The following is a 22,418-nucleotide window of genomic DNA, read 5'->3' on the forward strand; positions in this document are numbered from 1 at the left end:
CATGTTTGTATAGGTGATACGAACAATGCTCAACAGTTAAGAAAATCAATGTGGAGAAATTGTAATTCCATCTATCTCCATCGGTAAAGAAGGTCGACACGAGGAGGCATATCCTTTCTTGATTAAATTTGGTATTCCGCGAACTTCTCTTCTAAGAAGAATCAACCTATTGGGATGAGTCAGAGCCTCCTCTAAGCGAGGCTCTCTTACAGTATTGAGGAAAACCTTCTCAGCCTTAATTCATTTGTTTGAGAGTATTGTTTAGTGTGACTGGCATAACGATTGTTGGGAAGACATGGCAAGTCGAGACATCCCATCCTCACGTTCTGGGGGTCCATATTAGTGCCCTCTTTGTCCTTACCCACCAATTGAAGGAAATCTAGAGATAAATTAAATCAAGCAAGGGATGAACTAGCAGTTGAGAATGCATTCCCTTCCTCCATGAAGAGCTCTTGAAGCAGAAAGCACAGACAGCCCAATTAGTTAATGAATTGGATTGGTTTTGTTGCCACTATGCAAATTTACAAGCTCAAAGAAATGTAGATGATGATCGCAACATAGCTACCAATGCACCAAATGGACCCTCTCACAAGATGTCCACCGAGCCACCAAATTGATCCATGACAACACCATGCAAATGTATTTTGGTTGGTGGTATTTTTTGTAGAATTTATAGTTGCAACAACTTTTGCTTAATGTATGACTGGAGTAGGCTTTTAGAGAATTTTTTTGAGTATTCCCCTATGATATACTCATAACAGATAACATTTTTATAACTCGTGCATACTTCTCCTGGATTTTCAACTGCATTCTGGGGCATAGATTTTATTAAAAAAACTTACTAATTTATGTTAAAAAGAAAAGATTGTAATTTCTTGAGATTTAAAAATTATTTTTGAATGCATTCTAGGCATAGATTTTATTTAAAAAACTTACTCATTTATGTTAAAAAAGAAAAGAATGTAATTTCTTACGATTTAAAAAATATTTTTGAATGCATAAATATATTGGAGTCCCTAAAAAAAATCTTTAGTGCACATAAATTTTATAAATAATTCATATAAAACTTACCATCTTTTCAAAATTTTGAAAAACAAAAAATTACTAGGTTTCGCTAATTAAACTATGCTTAAATAAAATTATCATTAAAAAATTAATTATATATATATGGATTTGCATATAATCATAATAATTCAAATGCATTTGTAAAGTAAAACATATATAAAAAACCATTAAATATACACCTCATAACTGCATAATATTAGAAAATGCACAACTAAAATAAAATTTAAAAAACTGTTGCGCTTTGTATAGGCTTCCATATACACACAAAAATAATTTTACATATAAAGTTTACATATATAAACCACGTAGATTCTATAAGAAGGCTTCCATGTGCACACAAAATTAATTATATATATAAGGTTTACATATATAAACTACGTAGATTCTATACGTCTATGTAGATATGCAGCCTATGTGGATACGCATCATACCTGGAATGGCCAACACCTTTTCTCTTCGTATCCATTCAGGAGAATCAAAATGTGGATGCGATGAAGCAAATCCGATTACTTGAGTAACATCAACTTTTTATATATATATACATGGAATATCGATATGTCTATCAAAGCGTAAGTTTGATCAAAGATGTTTTCCGCCTGCAAAGCAAGAACTGCAGCTCCCAAGTTCTTGGATTCGCACATATTTTACCCCTGAGCGATAAAACTTTATATGCTTCATAGTCTAAATTCGTGTGAATGGGGTCCAAGCTCATAGCTCATAAATCCCATCGAGATCTCGGATTGAAATTATGCTCCCACTTTCAGTTTTATTCTTTTGGTTTTCCTGCACGATTTATACTCGCCTTGCAATTAAGTATTAAAATGTGAGATGCAAAGTGACTTTTATTGCAGAAAACAATTTGAATGTCACAGTCACAGATGTAAAAAAATTTAAAGTACGCCCCTGGCATCTTCATTCTTGAAATAAAGAAAGGTCGAGGACCAATCTGTGCGTTGGCTACGGGCTTAGAGGCCAGCGGGCAGGCTTTCGTGTGGGCCATCAAACTCCCTCAGGCTGAGCCCAAACCCAAAGCAAATGAAGTGGATTTGCCGAAGGATTCGAAGAGAGAACCCGGGATAGAGGGCTATTATATGGGAGTGGGCCCCTCAGCACCTTATTCTCTCTCATCCTTCCATCGTTGCATTCCTCAATCACTTTGTAAGCATAATAACGATTCTATAACAATTGGAAACTAACTTTAATGCGGAATAAACTTTAATGCCCAAGAAAAATACCTCTAGTTATTGACGCCGCTCACACTCCAAAACCAAATTTTCTACTACGCTTGAGGCAGTTCCTTCTTCAGCGATTCAATTTACCCTTGCGCAGAACAGAGCCTCTTGGGAACAATTTCTCCCTTTTAAAAAACGTATACAAAATACGGCATCAAAGCAACTGTTTCAATTGCTTTAAAGACATGGTATTTGCTTCCGTAGCACCAAAGGTAATGATTTCTTCACCGGATTTTGCACCTCTGTGATTTAAACTTTCGTTGAGAATATAACGAGCTCCTTGTCAACAATTCAAAATTCTTACACTTCATGTATATAACCAAACACTGAAGATCAATTCAATGCATCTAATAAGTTTCTTCCATCGCGGCAAAGAAACAAACTGATGGCTTCACTCTTCGCTCTTAAAAGTAAGCAACATCCAAAACAGCTGAAAGCAGCAGTGCTAAAAATATAGTAACACAATCTTCACGCAAGCAGAAATAAAAGAATACAGAAAATCTGAAGGCACTTCCAAGCTCTGCTCTCTCAACTTGATGGTGTAAAACTGAAGGGGAATGAGATACAAGCTTGGGGACCAAACAGAAGTATATATAGCCAAGCTTCCATCAAGCTTATGATGGCTATGTGTCAAGTGTTCCACAGATCATGGTAGAGAACTGCAGAGGGAGTAATGGACAACTCCAGGAGCTCCCAACCATAAATTAATTTAACTGCACTTAGTTTCCTGAATTAATGGAATCGGTTAGCAGACGGTTTCCATAATAAATCGGCAGTAAAGGGAGCTAATTCGGCGGCAGACAGATTCCAAATAGTCGGCGGCCGTTATGGGAGAGGGATCTTAACATTCTTCCACTTGGTCCATACTTCCAATCTTAATGTCTCATCTTAAAACCCATTGATAATCTGTATTAAGTAATAGATACATGAATCATGGCAATAAGTCCTCTAATGACGAGTATTATCTTCCATGTATTACTATGTATTTATTCTTGTTATAATTTATGTGGCAACAATTTCTTAATGAATAAACCTTATGTTTATTCTTGGCCCTACACAGATGAATTCTCTCAAATCAAATTAAGGTGCACATAAATATGAGGAAAACATCACAATAATTAAGAATTTCATTAAAATAACATTGTCCATACAATGAGAAACTACATAATGGAACCAAGTCCCATATTCATTACATGATCCTTGAATTTGAACGATGGCATGCCCTTAGTCAAAGGATCAGCGACTATCAACTCGGTGCTAACGTGCTCAATGACCACTTTCTTTTCTTTAACACATTCCCTTATAGCTAAATACTTAATGTCGATGTGTTTATTTCAACTCCCACTTTTGTTGTTTTTAGCCGTAAAAACAGCAGCTGAATTGTCGCAATATATTCTCAATGGCTTAGAGATAGAATCCATAATTCTAAGCCCAAAAATGAAACTCTTAAGCCATACACCATGTAAAGTAGCTTCAAAACAGGAGACGAACTCAGCTTCCATAGTGGAAGTGGCAATCAAGGTCTGCTTGGAACTCCTCCATGATACAGCTCCACTGACCATCATAAAAATGTATCCTGATGTTGATTTGCATGAATCAACACATCCAACAAAGTCAGAATCTGAGTAGCCAATTACTTCCAAATTGTCTGTCCGTCTATACATAAGCATGTAGTTTTTGGTTCCTTGAAGGTACCTCATTACTTTCTTTGCAGCTCTCTAGTGGTCTAAACCTGGATCACTCTGATATCGTCCCAACATTCCCACAACAAATGCAATGTCAAGTCTTGTGTAGACCTGAGCCTACATTAGGCTTCCGACAGCAGAAGCATATGGAATGTTTTTCATTTGTTCCCTTTCAAAGTTCTTCTTCGGGCATTGGTTCAAATTGAACCTATCACCCTTCACAATGGGAGCTACACTTGGTGAACAATCCTTCATCCGAAATCTCTCTAAAATTTTATTAACATAGGTTTCCTGAGACAGACCCAAGATGCCTCGAAATCTGTCTCTATGGATTTTAATGCCAATGACATAAGATGCCTCACCCATATCCTTCATATCAAAATTTTTAGAGAGGAATTGTTTCACCTCATGTAGCAAACCCTTATCATTGGTTGCTAGCAAAATGTCATCCACATATAAAACAAGAAAACAGATTTTACTTCCACTAACTTTCAGGTATATATATTGATCCATAATATTTTCTACAAAACCGAAAGAAGAAATTACATTATGGAATTTCAAATACCATTGGCGAGATGCTTGTTTTAAACCATATAAGGATTTCTTGAGCTTGCAAACCAATTGCTCACCATCACTAGAGAGGAATCCTTCAGGTTGTTTCATGTAAACCTCCTCCTCTAGATCTCCATTGAAAAATGTTGTTTTCACATCCATTTGATGCAACTCCAAGTCAAAATGGGCTACTAATTCCATAATAACGTGCAAGGAATCTTTTTTAGATAAAGGAGAGAAAGTCTCCGTGTAGTCGATTCTTTCTTTCTGAGTGAATCCCTTAGCAACAATTCTTGCCTTGTATCTCTCAATGTTACCTAATGAGTCTTTCTTTGTCTTAAAAACCCATTTACATCCAATGGCTTTTGCACCATTAGGCAACTCAACAAGATCCTAGACTTCGTTACTCTTTATAGAATTCATCTCTTCCTTCATGGCATCGTACCATAATTTTGATTCTTTGCAACTCATGGCTTGTGAAAAGGACTCGGGATCATTTTCGGCTGTAGTCAGATTCTTGCAGATACACAACATAATCATTAGGAATTGCTGATCTCTTTGGTCTAGTAGATCTTCTTAATGTTGTACCATCATCTTCCTGAGAAGTATGTGGTTCAACTCGTTGTTCAAAAATTCTTGACAACTCTTGAACTACCTGATCTACTGGAATGTTGTCAGTAGCTTGTGGAACTTCAACAATTGGTTGTTCAACACCAGTTTGTACTTGAGGGGTGCTGTGAACAATAACCAATCTATCACTTGAGGTGGAAGGTTGAGATTTTGAATGATCCTTCTCAGAAACTATGTTCCTGTTTTGATTGCTCCCACTAATCAAGTCATTTTCAAGAAATTTTGCATTTCTTGATTCCACAATCCTAGTGCTGTGAGATGGACAGTAAAATCTGTAACCTTTAGACCTTTCAGCATATCCAATGAAATACCCACTAATGGTCCTTGGGTCCAGCTTCTTCCCTTGTGGATTATATATTCACACTTCAGACGGGCATCCCCAAACGCATGTCGCAAACTCGGTTTCAACCCTTTCCATAATTCAAATGGCGTTTTAGGAACAACCTTGGTTGGAACTTGGTTTAATATATACATTGTCGTCTTAAGTGCTTCAGTCCACAAGGATTTAGGAAGATTGGAGCTGCTAAGCATACTCCACACCATGTCCAATAATGTTCGGTTTCTTCTTTCTGCTACACCATTCTAGTCGGGTGAACTAGGCATGGTGTATTGGGCAACAATCCCATGCTCTTGAAGAAATTTAGTGAATGGCCCAAGTGCTTGTCCATCTTCTGTGTATCTACCATAATATTCTCCACCTTTATCTGATCTCACGATCTTAATTTGCTTACCGCATTGTTTCTCTACTTTAGCCTTAAAGATCTTAAAGGCATCTAATGCTTTGCTCTTTTTATGAATCATGTAGAGATACATATATCGTGAGTAATCATCTATAAAGGATATGAAGTATCTTTGACCATGTGAGTCCATGTCTGGACTACATATATCAATATGTATGATCTCTAATATGTCCGAACTCCTATTAGCACCTTTCTTTGACTTGTTGGTCTGCATTCCCTTTATGCAGTCCATACAAGTCTCAAAATCAGTAAAATCCAGAGTATTAAGTACCCCTTCATTCACCAATCTTTTAATTCCTTCTATGGAGATATGACCTAGTCTCCGGTGCCATAATTTAGAGGAATCTTCATTAATAACACATCTTTTAGTGCCAGTGTGAACATGCATTGAATCATAAGTGACATTGTTTTATAAATTAATGCAGTAAAGACCATTAGAAAAAATACCATTCCCAACATAATCAGATTTATAAAATAGACTGAAGGAATTTTCTGAAAAGTTAAACGAATATCCAAAAGGTACAAGCCTTGAAACTGAAATCAAGTTTCTATAAAACTTGGAACATAAAAGGTCTTTTTTAATTCTAAAACAAAGCCACTACTTAAAGTTAAATAATATATTCCTATAGCTTCCACATGCGAGCCCATCTTGTTTCCTGATAAGATACTTTGCTCACTTCCCACTGGCTTCCTTAAGTTTTGAAAACCCTACAAGGAATTTGAAATGTGAATTGTTGATCCAAAATCAATCCACCATGTGTTAATATTGACGTTAACCATATAAGATTCATAACAAACAAACGAGATTAAATTACCTTTGTCCACAAGCCATTTCTGAAATTTGGCGCATTCCTTCTTCATGTGTCCCTTCTTTTTACAAAAGAAACACTTGGAATCCTTCTTGATATCGGCTTGGGGAGGTACTTTACCTTTCCCTTTCCAATTGGCTTGAGATTTTCCCTTTCCACGTGTTTCCAACATTGCACTCTCTCCTAGTTCCATCACCAGTCTCTCTTCCTCTTGAACACACATGGTCATAAGTTCATTAATTGACCATTTATCCTTATGTGTGTTGTATGAGATTTTGAAGTGTCCATATTGGTGCGAAAGGGTGTTTAGAATGTAGTGCACCAGGAAAGACTCCGATATTTCAACCTCGAGTTTCTTCAATTAAGCCACAATGTCCCTTATTTGCATGATGTGCTCGCGCACACCTTTCACACTGGTGAGCCTTAGGGATAAGAACTTCATGATTAGGGTGCTTGCTAGTGCCTTGTCTGAAGTGACGAATTGATCATCAATGGATTTCAGCAAGTCTCAGACCTTTTCATGCTAATCAACGAAACCACGAATACTAGCTGAAATTTTAGTCTTAATGAACATCATGCTTAGGCGATTAGATCTCTCCCATTGTTCATAAAGCGTGATGTCCGCTGTAGTGCTGGTATTAGTGAGTGCCGGTGGTTCATCTTTCCTAATAGCATAGTCTATGTCCATCCACCCCAAATGAAGGAGAACCCTCTCCTTCCAGACCTTATAGTTATCTCCCTTAAGTTCAGGGATATCACAACGAATTTCAGAGAAATTTGTAGGTTGTACAACTACATCAAAATTAAAGATCACATGCTTATGTTAAAATTGAGGCCTAAATAAAATTTCATGCTTTACCAATGTAAATCATGCTTAAAATTGAATCTATTGACATAAAAATTCCCTGTGGGCTAAATTTTCAATTCAAGCAGATTCAATTATTCTTTATAATAGAATTTATCAAATTATTCACTTAATTCATAATTCTAAAGGGTATATTATGATTACAATTTGATATAAATTCTATCTTAGATTTGAACTTTATGATAAAACTATTAATTCATAATTCCTGTGGGTAAGTTATGAATATTTTATCCTAATTAATTATATAAATATAATAAAAATTCCTGTGGTATAAGATTTATTATATTTAGTATAATTAATTACAATTAATGTCTAAATAATCTTTATGTGATCCTAATTTATCATAATATATAATATTATTTAACTAGCATTTGCACCTTATGTTGCGAAGGAAACGCCATAAGGCATAGAGTGGGGAAGAATAGCATAGAGTGGGGAAGAATAGGGACATGTATAGAGTGGGTAAGAATAGCATAGAGTGGGGAAGAATAGAGACATGTGAATGGACATTGTTGAAAGCAAGGGTGGATGATAAAGAGTTACAATTGCAATAGTTAGTTATGTGTATTCTGAAGATGAATATTTTGTAAATAATAATAGTTTGTGGAAGAATAGCGACATGTGAATGGAGATTGTTGAAAGAAAGGGTGGATGATAATGATTTAGAGTTGAAAATATTAGTTATGTGTATTTTGAATATGGATATTTTGTAAATAATAGTAGTGTGTGGAAAAATAGCAACAAGTGAATGGACATTGTTGAAAGCTAGGGTGGATGATAATGAGTTATACTTGAAATGATTAGTTATGTGATACGACATTGTGAACAACATCATGGTCGTCGTTCCATATTTGAAAATGCATGAAAAATTGTTGGAGCCATCATGATAATACTAAAAATTCCAGCACGATTTTGAAAAAATTTAGCTAAATTTTTTGAAAATGTGGATTATAGTTGTCACGTTTTAGAATTTTTAGTGCCTTAATTTTGCACAGAAAATGATAGAAATTACAGCATGATTTTGAAAAAATCCAGCTAATTTTTTTGAAAATGTCAATTACAGCGGTCAAGCTTTAGTGGTTTGGGTACTCAGGCATTCATGATGGATGCTAAATCCATTTCCGCCATCCAAAAACAATTTAAACACTCCCACAGTCAAATTTCAGAATTTGTCGTCCAGACAAAACGAATGCGTACACGCATAGAGGATTATTATGGAAGATTCCTTCTTCAGGGAATCGTAATATAAGCCATGAGGATATTAAATGTCCTTAAAAACTAAAGCATAGAACTTGGGAGCTTCAAGACCCAGGAATGGAATTTGGTATTTGGTAACATTTTACAAGGGAAACATGATTGAACATCAAAGTTTCAAACGAATGCATACACACATAGAGGATTATTATGGAAGATTCCTTCTTCAGGGAATAGTAATATAAGCCATGAGGATATTAAATGTCCTTAAAAACTACAGCACAGAACTTGGGAGCTTCAAGACCCAGGAATGGAATTTGGTAACATTTTTAAATGGAGTTTCCAATACAAACTGACGGGAATCACCCACAAGCTTTCAAGTTCATGGCCCCTAAATTTTTGCATTCTTGATAATGTTTTCTCACTGTTTCAATGTCAATTTCATGATGCTTCCAAAAAAAATTACAAAACAATTTTATAAGTTTTAATTTCTATCTATAAAATAGCTACTCCATCATGAAGAACAGAGATTATTGCTACTCCATCATGAAGAATAGAGAACTTGCGAGCTTCGAGACCCAGGAATGGAATTTGGTAACATTTTAAATCGAGTTTCCAATACAAGCTTTCTCAATCTGACAGAATCACCTACAAGCTTTCAAGTTTGTGGGCCCTAAATTTTTGCATTCTTGATGATGTTTTCTCACTGTTTCAATGTCAATTTCATGATGCTTCCAAAAAACTATAAAACAGTTTTAAAGTGTTAGTTTTTATCTATAAATTAGCTACTTCATCATGGAGAATACACATTTGTTAGGTATTATTTGGCATTTCACATCATGTTGTATTATGAGTCATTGTGTAAGTAAAGCAACATTGTGAATCTAGTGTGAGGAGGACCAAGGTGTATTTAGTAGTCACAATTGATTGAGGGATGAGGCACATTGAAGAGTCATAGATAAGAGAGATGCATTGAAGATCATTTTGGTAGTACATCATGAGAAACTGTGTGAGGCATTTTGCCACCATTTGGTCATCTCAACATATTTGTTACTTTCTGAAACTAGCATTTCCCAGGTATGCTTGTCCACTAAAGTTTGTTATGTGATTCACTGTAGTGTTGTAAGCTACACAACATGGTTTCTTAAATTCTGCTATGGTTTTACTAATTCCCTATATGGTCTACTAAAGCCAAAATATTATAGCTTATGACATGACGTGTGAAGTTTACTTTCCAGGCTTTAAATATAGAAAACAGTAGCTGAGTTTTGTTACTTGTTAATTGTTGAATAGTTGGGTATACTAACATGTGAAGTTTACTTTCCAGGCTTTAGTTATAGAAAACAGTAGCCGAGTTTTGTTACTTGTAACTTGTTGAATAGTTGAGTATACTAACATAGTAAAGTCTGATATACTATAGTATATACCATATTGCATTTCCAACAGATAGGGGGCATTTGATTGAAATAAAATTTAAATACTAAAATCTTGATCCAGGTGGATATTGGTGGCCACCTGCCAAGTCCACCTAGACCCCCACCATTGTCCCTCTTGACATTTTCAGTTTCCTTAATTATAGCACAATTTACTATTTTTAGCAGTTTTCGGGTCCTAAACTTCCGGAGCCGTTTTGAGGCCCTAAACGACGTTTTTTGGGAAATCCCGCACCTGCGATTTTTTAGATAAAAAATCGTTGTTTGCGTTATAGTCCTCAGAAAGATCTTTTCAACGGGCTATCATGCGCGTAAAACGGAGATCGTATGCCAAAGTTACGACCCCGGGAAGTTGATGTACCAATTTACCCAAACGGGGCCCATAGTTTGGCGTTTTCATCTTCTAGGGTTAGGTTTTGGAATGTTAAGGGTTTTCCATTATTTCTCAATAATAAATAGGCCTTCGAGCCTCATTGTAAAGACAGTTCGGAACAGTTCAGAGGCATGTAGCCGACACATCTCTTCTCAGAGATAAGCTACCATCGCCCTAGCTGGGTCATTTCTATTTGTAAGCATATTTCAGTATTCTCCATTAGTGAAATGAAGTATTATTTCCGCTGCATCTCTATTTTTATGGTTATCACATCTCTGTATTTATGGTTATCTCTGTAATCTATTGCGTTCCTGCTTAAATCCGGATCAGTGGTATCAGAGAGGTCTGCTTTTTCTCTGTTTTTCTTTGCATGTCCCCGACGAGGTCGGGATATAAGGAGTTAGGGCTTGAGCTGGTTGAACCCTTGCAAGACTAGCCTCGCAAATCTCGACGGCCTCCCATGGCGGATAAGAAGAAAGACGAGGGAGCAGGAGATCCCATCAAAATCTTGCTCGAAGAAGCCCTCGAGCGACAACGGAACGCGATGATGGACAACTTTGCCCAAATCCTTCAGCGGCTACCCAAAGGTGACGCATCAGCTTCCAGCAGCTACTCTGGAAACGCCACACCGTTTAAGGTACAAGTTAATTTTGAAATCCCCATCTTCGAGGGTCAAATAGATGCAGATGCCGTAGATAAATGGTTAAATCTGCTAGATGGGTATTTTTCTGTTCATGAATTTTCAAGTCGGGAAAAGATTGTTTTCGCTCTTCTCAAAGCAGCCCCCCACGTCAAGGACTGGTGGGAGACCTACTGCAAGCAGAAGGATGAAACTACAGGCTCGCTATTCTCAGCCGCACCCACCTGGAATTCATTCCGAGATGCCATCAAGGAGCAATACTACCCTGTTGGAAGCTTTCTAGGTCCACTCACAACACAAGTGAGTGTCGGGCCAAGCAGTCACTGATGGCCGAACTAAAGGTTTCAGAATCAGATGCATGTTCCGACTCTGAGTCAGAAACAGACAAGGGGAATGACAAAGGGAAGCAGATCATTGATGCGGATCCCAACGCCACTGTTGCTACTGCCAAGATCCAGAAAAATGAACCCGAAGATCCAGAGGAGGAGGAGCGTCTCTTCCACTCCCAGATGTGGGTAAGGGGCTCCCCACTACAGTTCATTGTCGATAGCGGGAGCCAAAAGAACCTCATTTCGGCAGAGGTCGTGAAGCGGTTGGGCTTACCGACCACAGCACATCCACAACCGTACACTATCGGGTGGCTGCACCAAGGACGGGATCTTCGCGTGAGCCAACAGTGTCGCCTTCCATACAACATCAAGCCCTTCACAGATGAGGTATTGTGTGACATTGCTCCGCTTGAAGTTTGTGATGTATTATTAGGACAACCATACTTGTGGAAGCGACATGCTGTGTATGAATCAAGGCCCCGTGCTGTTATTATTACTTTGGGAAATCAGTTGTACAGGATACCAGAGGTAGCACCGCCTACTGCCATCTCTTTGATTACTGCAAAACAATGCAGTAAGCTCATTTCCAAAACTGGAAAATTTGTTTTCCTGATGATACGCCCTCAAGGAAAGAAGAAGACGGTGGCCACAACCTCCAGACAGGGCCCCTCTGCACGACAACTACAGATGGACAAGGTCGTGGAGGAGTACGAGGACATCTTCACCTCCCCCGTAGGGGTTCCTCTGCACTGTCAGGTCAAGCACTCCATCGATCTGACCCCAGGTGCACCCTTACCCAATGGACCAATTTATCGGCGCTCCGTTCTGGAGAACGATGAAATCAAGAGGCAGATTCAGGAGCTTCTGCAAAAAGGCCACATCCGTCCGAGTTCATCGCCTTGCAGGAGCCCAATTGTGTTGGTACAGAAGAAGGATGGGACTTGGAGACTCTGTATTGACTATCGAGCGCTGAACAAGATCACTGTCCGTAATAGGTACCCGATCCCGCGGATTGATGACCTCCTAGACCAACTAAAGGGGGCAAAATATTTCAGCAAGATTGATCTGAAGTCAGGATATCACCAGGTACCAATCGAACCCTCTGATGTGTGGAAGACTGCCTTCAAAGCCAAAGAGGGCCTTTTCGAATGGTTGGTTATGCCTTTCGGGTTGACAAATGCTCCTGCAACCTTCATGAGGCTAATGGATGACATCTTGCGGCCATACACCAACTCATTTGTAGTGGTATACTTGGATGACATTCTGATCTTCAGCCAGAGTTGGGAAGAGCACCTCCACCACATCCGACAGGTTCTCCAAACACTGTGGCAACACAAGCTATGTGCCAATTTGGAGAAATGCACTTTTGGCATGACCCAGGTTCAGTATCTGGGATACATTATTGATGAATAGGGGGTGCATGTGGATCCAGCCAAGATCAAAGTCATTCGGGATTGGCCACCTCCGACCACTTTGACAGAGCTCCGCAGCTTTCTAGGTCTTGCCAACTTCTACCGCAGGTTCGTGTTGGGTTTTTCTCATATCACTTGGCCTTTGAGTCAAGTCACCAAGGGCGGGGCGAAGGCAAAATTCTTTTGGTCTGAATCTCAACAGAAGGCATTCATAGAGTTGAAAGATCGCCTCTGCACAGCACCAGTGCTCGCTTTACCAGATTTACAACAACCATTTGAGGTCGAGACAGATGCCTCTGACTATGCTATTGGGGCAGTCCTTACTCAACACGGGCATCCTGTGGCATATCACAGTGAAACACTTTCAGACACGGTCCGGAAGTATCCCACTTATGATAAAGAGATGTATTCCATTGTACAGGCTTGTCGGCAATGGAAGCACTACATTTTGGGGAAGGAAACGGTCATCCACACAGACCACCGTCCCCTACAGTTCATACAGACCCAAGGGAAATTGCAGAATGATCGCCATCAGAAGTGGTCCACATACCTGCAACAGTTCCATTTGAATATCAAGTATAAGAAGGGCAGCACTAATAATGTTGCAGATTGCCTCAGCCGACCACCGATCATGGCGTTAACCACCGTCCTCAACTCTTGTGGGCACGAGACTTCTGATTGGCCACTGCTCTACAAAAGCGACCCGGAATTCGGCCACACATACCAGAACCTCTTGGAGGGTCAGCATGTTCCAGATTTTCACCTCCAGGACGACCTGTTATGCCACTTGGGCCACCTTTGTGTTCCTTCAAGCGAGCGTGCCAAGATGATTTGGGAAGCACACTATAGTCGAGTTGCTAGTCATTTCGGGGTCGAGAAAACAGTGGCAGTGCTGCAAAAGTATTTCTATTGGCCGAATCTTCGACAGGATGTTGGGAAGTACATCAGATCATGTACTGCCTGTGCCATTGCCAAACCGACCATCAAGAAGCAAGGCCTCTATACCCCACTGCCTACCCCTAGCCAACCTTGGGAATCCATCTCCATGGATTACATGTCTGGCCTTCCTTCCACTAAGCATGGAAATGACTGTGTTTTTGTAGTCGTCGACAGGTTCTCGAAGATGGCCATCATGGCGGCCTGCAAGAAGAACATCACAGCAGAAGCCACTGCTAAACTCTTCTTTGAACGAGTTTGGGTGCACTTTGGGATTCCACAGTCTATCATCTCAGATCGGGACAGTCGGTTCCTCAGTACATTTTGGTCCAGTCTCTGGTCAATGCTGGACACCAAACTCACTAAGTCCACCGCCTTCCATCCTCAAACTGATGGCCAGACAGAGGTTGTCAATAGGATGATTGTACACATTCTGCGCATGTACAACTCAAAGCATCCATGCACATGGGACGAGAGCCTCCCCTATGTTCAGCACAGCTACAACCGAGCTCTTCACAGCTCCACTGGCCATAGCCCTTTTCAGGTGGGCTTGGGATTCCAGCCATTATGCCCCATTGATGTGGCCATGCCATTTGCAGCTACTCACGCAGATTCTGCTCATGTCCAGTCTGAAACAAACAAGGCGACCAGCTTCATTGAGCACATCCAACATATTCGCCAGCAGGTCCATGACATTCTGGAGAAATCAAATGCCAAGTTCAAGCAGCGACATGATCAACATCGAGTGCCACACAAGTTCCAGGTGGGTGACAAAGTCTGGTTGCATTTACAAAAGGAACGCCTTACTGGAGCCTATCGGAAACTGAGACCACTCCGATATGGTCCCTACACCATTACTAAGGCTGTGGGAGACAATGCATTTGAACTCAGCATTCCCCCATTCCTTGGCCTGCACCCAGTGTTTAATGTGGACCGCCTTCGGCCATACTTTCCACCATTGCTAGATACATCCGACATTGCAGAACAGCTCACCCCCACAGAATTAAATCCAGATTGCATGGAACAAGCTGCAACTGATCGAATCATGGACACACAGATCAAGAATACTCGCCGACAGAATATTCAATTGTATCGAGTTGTCAAAGCAATCCAACTCCTTCACAATGGCAAGTGGCTCACCAGGGACCAAGTTCAGCAAAAGTTTCCCCATCTCATGGAGGAACTCAACGCAATGGGGACCATTGCTTCCTAAGGGGGGAGGAATGATCCAGGTGGATATTGGTGGCCACCTGCCAAGTCCACCTAGACCCCCACCATTGTCCCTCTTGACATTTTCAGTTTCCTTAATTATAGCACAATTTACTATTTTTAGCAGTTTTCGGGTCCTAAACTTCCGGAGCCGTTTTGAGGCCCTAAACGACGTTTTTTGGGAAATCCCGCTCTTGCGATTTTTTGGATAAAAAATCGTTGTTTGCGTTATAGTCCTCAGAAAGATCTTTTCAACGGGCTATCATGCGCGTAAAACGGAGATCGTATGCCAAAGTTACGACCCCAGGAAGTTGATGTACCAATTTACCCAAACGGGGCCCATAGTTTGGCGTTTTCATCTTCTAGGGTTAGGTTTTGGAATGTTAAGGGTTTTCCATTATTTCTCAATAATAAATAGGCCTTCGAGCCTCATTGTAAAGACAGTTCGGAACAGTTCAGAGGCATGTAGCCGACACATCTCTTCTCAGAGATAAGCTACCATCGCCCTAGCTGGGTCATTTCTATTTGTAAGCATATTTCAGTATTCTCCATTAGTGAAATGAAGTATTATTTCCGCTGCATCTCTATTTTTATGGTTATCACATCTCTGTATTTATGGTTATCTCTGTAATCTATTGCGTTCCTGCTTAAATCCGGATCAAATCTGAAGCATTCCTAGGAGACAAAATAGTTCAGAAATAGCCCACATTTTGATTGAAATAAATAGTAGAATATACGCATTTATAAGAAGCATAACATTGCAATATTGGCATTATATTTCAGTCAGTTTTGAATTTAACCAAATATACGTGGATTATATTCATCTATCATGAATGTATCTGAACATCGGTAAGTACTACCTTCAAACAACATATGAATGTAATCTGAACATTGGTAAGTAATACCTTCAAACAGAGTATGAATGTAATCTGAACATTGGTAAGTAATACCTTCAAACATTGTATGAATGTAATCTGAACATTGGTAAGTAATACCTTCAAACATTTTATAAATTGAAATATGATATATATCAATGCACTACTCACTATAAGATGTATTGTGATTTAGAATATTTTTTCATAATTATTTAATTTATAGTATTGCCACTCCCAACCTGACGTTTCTTGTAAATTTGGAAGGAACTTCACTGTTCTAAACCCTCATATCCACATTCCCAATGTCCTGCATTCTATATACTTGTATCCTAGATACTTGTGCAATGTGAAGAAACTTTGATGTTATAAACAATCATATCCACCTTCTCAATGTTCCAGCATTCTAGATGCTTGTGCAATGTAGCTATTATTTTATAACAACAATATTTCAAAGTACCATTTGGCACTACCAAGAGTGTCTAAGAGTACAAAAATAAAAAGGCCATCACATTCCCCTTGCAAGAATGTCTAAGGAGTACAAAAATTAAAAAGCTATCGCAGCCCATACAGTGCACAAAATATTAAGCAAACGTATGACAAATTTAGATGAATATATTACTGTAAGTGCTAGTATGTGGTTGGGCACATCATCATTTAGAAAGAAGAAACAAACGACACAGCAAAAAGAGTCAGCATCCGTCTTAGTTCCCAAGGTTGAAGTTCAACAAATTAGATGGGAGTACTCTACCCAGGCGGAGGAATTGCCCGGTTTCCGTCGCCGCCCGGAAAAACCTCCGGCTCCGGCCGTCGGCAATTCCTCCACCCTCCGCCACCCTCCGCGGCCTCCACCCAGCTCTGCCACCCTCCGCATTAATGTCGACGACTGACAGGTTCCTGACAGACATTCTGATTTCCATAGTGTCTTGCCGCTGGGAAGTTAATTCACCATGGAATTTGAATTCGGAAATAACCCACAGGCTGCTCCCTCACCAATTCCTCCGCCTGGGTAGACTACTCCCTGCCATTCAACTTCACACAGAAGCCAATCCCATGAATCCAGTGAACGCTCTTGCCATGGTCGACCACGCATACTCTTTTACTTATGTCTCTCTCTTGCAAGCTTGCATTCGGAAAAACGATTTGTGGAGAGAGCAGCCATGCTGGTGTTTACCTCTGGTCTGAACCCCTCTGAGGGAAATGGCAAGGTCATCTGTGTCATGGATGCGTCCAGTGATGTAGGCTTGTGGATTGTTCAGGGCCTTCTGCAACGAGGCTATTCAGTGCACGCCACTATGCAGAGAGACGCTGGTATGTTTATTTATTGAAAAGAGAAAAGGTTTTGTAGTTTCTTGATAAATTTCACGTTAAGATGAATCTATGAATTTAAGATTTTAACCCAAGTTTGATGCAATCCCTTTTTTTCAAACCCCTAAGAATAAATATAGGAAAATTGCGCCATCCCATCCCTATTTTGAATTCCCAGTCACCTTGAAATTGAGATGAAGGTTTTCACATTTCTTTTTGATTGAACTTATAGTATGCTGGCATTCTTCATTGATGATTTTAAATGGTGGCAGGCGAAGTTGAGTCTCTCAGAAAATTGCATGGGGATCGATTGTAGATCTTCTATGCAGACGTCTTGGATTATCACAGCATTACTGATGCACTCAAGGGCTATTCTGGTCTATTCTATAGCTTTGAACACCCTCAAAGTGCTGCAGGTTATGATGTAAGTTAGTGAACCTTTGAATTAAAGATGTGGGCATTTTGGTATATGTATTGGAAGGGTTGAATATTGATAGATGTGGACTTGTGTAATACAGGAAGTGATGGCAGAACTTGAAGTACAAGCAGCCCACAATGCACTGGAAGCATGTGCTCAGACCTAGACCATTGAGAAAGTTGTGTTCACTTCTTCTGTGGCTGCAACAATTTGGAGAGAAGATGGAGACTACAAGGTTAATGCCCTTGATGAGAGGCATTGGAGTGATGCAAATCTTTGCAGGAAATTGAAGGTCTATATATATAATTTTTAAATGACAAAATGTTAAGTTTAGTATACAATCTAAGTAAAGTGGACTGATTTATCACTTTTTCCTTTTAACTTGTTAACGATATCTAACTGAATGGTATGTTCGATAGCATTGGTCTGATTAGTTGCTTAATCTAGTAAGTAACTCAGAAGTTTGCATCTAAAGCTGCTTTGATCAGATTAGTTAATCTAATAAATAACTTCAACGTTTGCATCTACAGTTTTTCAAGGCCAGCTACAATAGTAGTTTTCCAAGGTGATGGAATCCATGACAATAGTATATTTAATATGAGCTAAACATGACATTTGTAACAATTGTATCTGGGTGGGGAAAAGCATAATTTCTCCTTCCAATCTAAAGAAATAAATCCAATTGACTCTTTCATATTTTAGTTTGTCCACCATCATTTTACTGAGCTATACAATGCATCTTGCTTCAACGTTCTCTCAGTCCATGAATCCATATCCAATTAGATTTTGGCTTTTTGAAATTGCTCAAATGATAATACATGCTACATATTCATCTTGCTTCTTTCAGTCCATGAATCCATATCCAATTAGCTTTTGGCTTTTTAAAATTGCTCAAATGATAATACATGCTACATATTGTAGATAACCTTGCAATAATCCATATCCAATTGATCTTTTGCCTCTTAAGATTGATGAAGTGATACCACATCATAGACAACGGAGTGCATATATCTTCTCTATATGCAACAATCCATATCCAATTCATTTTTGTCTTTGAAGTTGCCCAGGTTATAAATTCATCAAATAATGAGAAAGTCTAGATATGTAACCTTTGTCTAAATCTTTGGTGCACACTGAATCAGGGTAAAATGGCTTTGTGCTAAGTATATATATTTTTACAGAGAGAACCTAAATACATTGTGGTGCGGTATTCATCATTTTTTTGAAGAGGTATATGTATAAAATTTGGGTGTTTCTCAAAGATTGTGGAGTTCAAAGCTGTACAGTTTAATAACAGTATTCCGAACCTTGCAGTGATCTGTGGTATTATGTTCTAATTACACAATATTTCCTATTCACAGTTGTGGTACGCATTAGCCAAGACACTATTAGAGAAGGTTGCATGGGCGATGGCCATGGACAGGGGGCTGAATATGGTGACAATCAACTCATCTCTGATTGTGGGACCTGGTATCACATACAAAAGCTCAGGATCTACCATTGCATATCTTAAAGGTGAGGGTGAGAGATCTGCATATCAAATAGACTCTGCTCTAGAACGTACAAATATGGTATAGTAATCCCTTGGAGAGGATCTAATCTATGGAAGTGCAAAATATTAGCTAGTTTATTTACAGTGGCTAGTCTTTGTGATTGCAGGGGCTGCACAAATGTACGAGAAGGGCACTTTAGCTAGTGTAGACATAAGGTTTCTAGTGGATGCACATATATGTGCTTATGAAGATCCATCTGCCTATGGGAGATATATATGTTTCAATCAAATAGTCAGTAATGCAGAAGATGCTGTCAATTTAGCACAGAGTTTGCAACACCTGATACCGTTCCCTGATAGGTACAGAGCAATTAATTATTCTTCAGATATTAAAATCACTGAAGATTCTGTATCTTCAAGATTTAAATTGGGTTGCTTACCTAATGATATTTTATCTTAGCTATTATGTCACAATGAAATTAATCATACATAGATATTGTCCAAAGATAGTCATGAATTGATTATTTATTTGATCTTTTTCATAATTTGGTAACAGATTTGAAGACTCGACGGTTTGCCAAGAGCGTCTGAGTAATAAGAAGCTAACTGGATTAATGGTTGGATATGGAAACCGTGCAACCCTAAGCAGCGAACTGTAAGGGAAGGGGAGAGCTTTTCCCCATGTTATAGCTTAACAGCAGCCATCAATGAGGGGCACAAGAAAACTTGGGGAGTTTACATGTTCAAACTATATCCATTTTTGTACATAATGTAATGTAATTTTCACTTCAAGGTTTGTTGGATAGTTGGCAATAAGTCGATTTCCTTCACTACAAGCACCAGCCTTCATTTGATAGTTGGCAATAGCCCTAAGTCGATTTCCATAACGACCAGCATTGAAGTTTAAGGATGTGACTAAGGCTCTCTACCATATGCATTTTTTTTTGGTTAATTTCTGAAGTAAAATCAAATTCATGATTCCTTGCAAGGAAAAGTGAAAGCAAGCTTTGTTGATGGGCTGTTTTGTGTGTGAATAAAAAGTGGATACCTCACACTCTGGAATTGTTTTATCATTATGAAAGTTCCTCCTGTTTGTTTTACCATTATGGGAAGTTACACTTTTTAAGCATCAGCTGTGTTATGAATGGAATGGGAAGTTACACTTTTTCTGTTTTATGGAGTGTGTAATGTTCGCTTATATGTGGCAATTTTGTTACAGAAGGGCTGTTTTTTTTGTCTGTCTCTATATTTTCTTATAAATTGATAGCATCTTTATATATTGGGATGGTAAATTCTTCAATTAAAAGATAAAAAACAGAACACTGCTCTGCCTTGGAAGATCAAACTTTTATTTTTAATTTTTTATTATTTAAAGTATGGAATGGATTCGGTTTTTGGAGCTAATGGAAGGTAAATTTCCATTTCTTTTTCTAATATATTTGGGTTTTGGTTCATTAATATATTTTATAACATGAAAGAAAAGCTTCTTAATTAAATAAAAAACAAACTATTTATATATCTTATGAATAATTTTTGTTGGGATTAAAACAAACTCTACAAACATTCTCACTTTTTTTTTATAATTTTAAAGTTATTAATTTTTATTTTATATTTGTCAATATTTTAAATAATTTATTATTATTAAAAATATATAAATATATATATAAATAAATTCACTTTTTTTAAAACTAATTGAATCTACTTGCTTTCTGTAAGTAGTTTTTACTTTCAAATATTTCTCCATAAATTTGAACTTTTAAATTTCAAGAATATTAAATTTACATAAAGTAACTCATTCACATTTCACATCTCAACTATATAAGAAAATATTACTTTGTTAAAATTTTTTTATAAGATTGATTAATTTTTTCACATATATCTTGAAAATAAACTAAGGGAAAGATAAGCGCTAGTTTTTATTTTTTAGAAGGGTCCCCATTTATTTAGCTTTATTTCTAAAACTAAATAAAAAGGGGGGTTGTTGCTGGCCACAACAGGGCCATAACTCTTACTTCCTTTTACTTGCATCAATTTCCATTCAAAGATAGAGATACCATTGATACAATTTCAACATTTTCCATTTATTAATAGAAATTTAATTTCACTATATCTCTATGTTTTGGTTATAAATATGTATCATTCCCTTCATAAATTCGAATCATTACAATCAAGTGAAATCTCTTAATACTCGATGACTAATTTAATCTTTAACTCTTTCCTAACTTGACCATCGTGTGGACATCGTTAACCTTAATTACATGTGAAAACCCTTAAGACAAGATGTATTTCTTAGGATTCTAAATAGGGTGCAAGTGATGATGGTGAATGTGGTACAAGGGAAATGATGTTTCAAGAGCTAGAGATTATTTTTCTTTTTCTCTTTTTATATGCTTAGTTCTTTCTTTCCTTCTTTTTAATCTGAGAATGGGGCTGGGAGAACCTAGGTTTTATAGCAAGGCAGCATGTCTCATGTGCATGATGTGACTTTAGTTGCTTCTACCTCGAGCATTTTTTTTAGCTCTTTGATTTTTATTTAGACATTCTTATACCTAATAATTTTCCTTTTTATTTTGAACCTTGCTACAATACATATGATAACTCAAGCATGGAAGGAGAAGTGATGATAATGCATGAAAATGTTGATGAAGTGATGGGGTGTGCAAAATGAGTAGGGAAAATGATGTAAAACACCTACCTTGGTTTCTAGTAGTTCAACTTGATTCATAAGGTGATACATTATCTAGAGATAAATTATGAACAAACCATGGTACAACATGGTAAAAGACAAGAATTTAAAGTGTTACGAGCCAGTATAGAATATACCAATGGTTACCATATATCACAACCCACATCCAAAAAGCAACATCATCAAGTGTGAGAGGACGAACATAGAGTGCATCACAGTTTGGTATAATCTCTATCTTCCAAACACCTGACATCACAAGGGTCAGCTAAGTATGTTAAAAACATCTCTGGCAAATGTCCATGGAAATTCCATAGATCTCATTTATGGAACTGCTAGTTCTGATACAAAACACAAGTAAATTGATTCTCTAGCTACCTTGGCAAGTCAATGGATAACAGGAACAAAGTAATAAAGAAAAAAAGATGACTTGGAGAACTTGGGAGTCAGACATGGACAACAATATTAGCAAGACGATACTTGGGAGTCAGACATGGACAACAATATTAGCAGGACGATAAACATCATTGATGATATTTCA

General features: G+C 38.1%; 1 pseudogene; it reads left to right on the plus strand.

The window, feature by feature from the left end:
* Window positions 1-17,136: 17,136 nt before the first annotated feature.
* On the plus strand, window positions 17,137-19,853 carry LOC149226138 (cinnamoyl-CoA reductase-like SNL6; annotated as a pseudogene).
* Window positions 19,854-22,418: the final 2,565 nt, after the last annotated feature.

This window comes from Pinus tabuliformis, chromosome J (assembly GCF_031772625.1).
Source record: "Pinus tabuliformis cultivar Carrire ecotype Pingquan chromosome J, CPIR1, whole genome shotgun sequence".
Lineage (NCBI taxonomy): Eukaryota > Viridiplantae > Streptophyta > Pinopsida > Pinales > Pinaceae > Pinus > Pinus tabuliformis.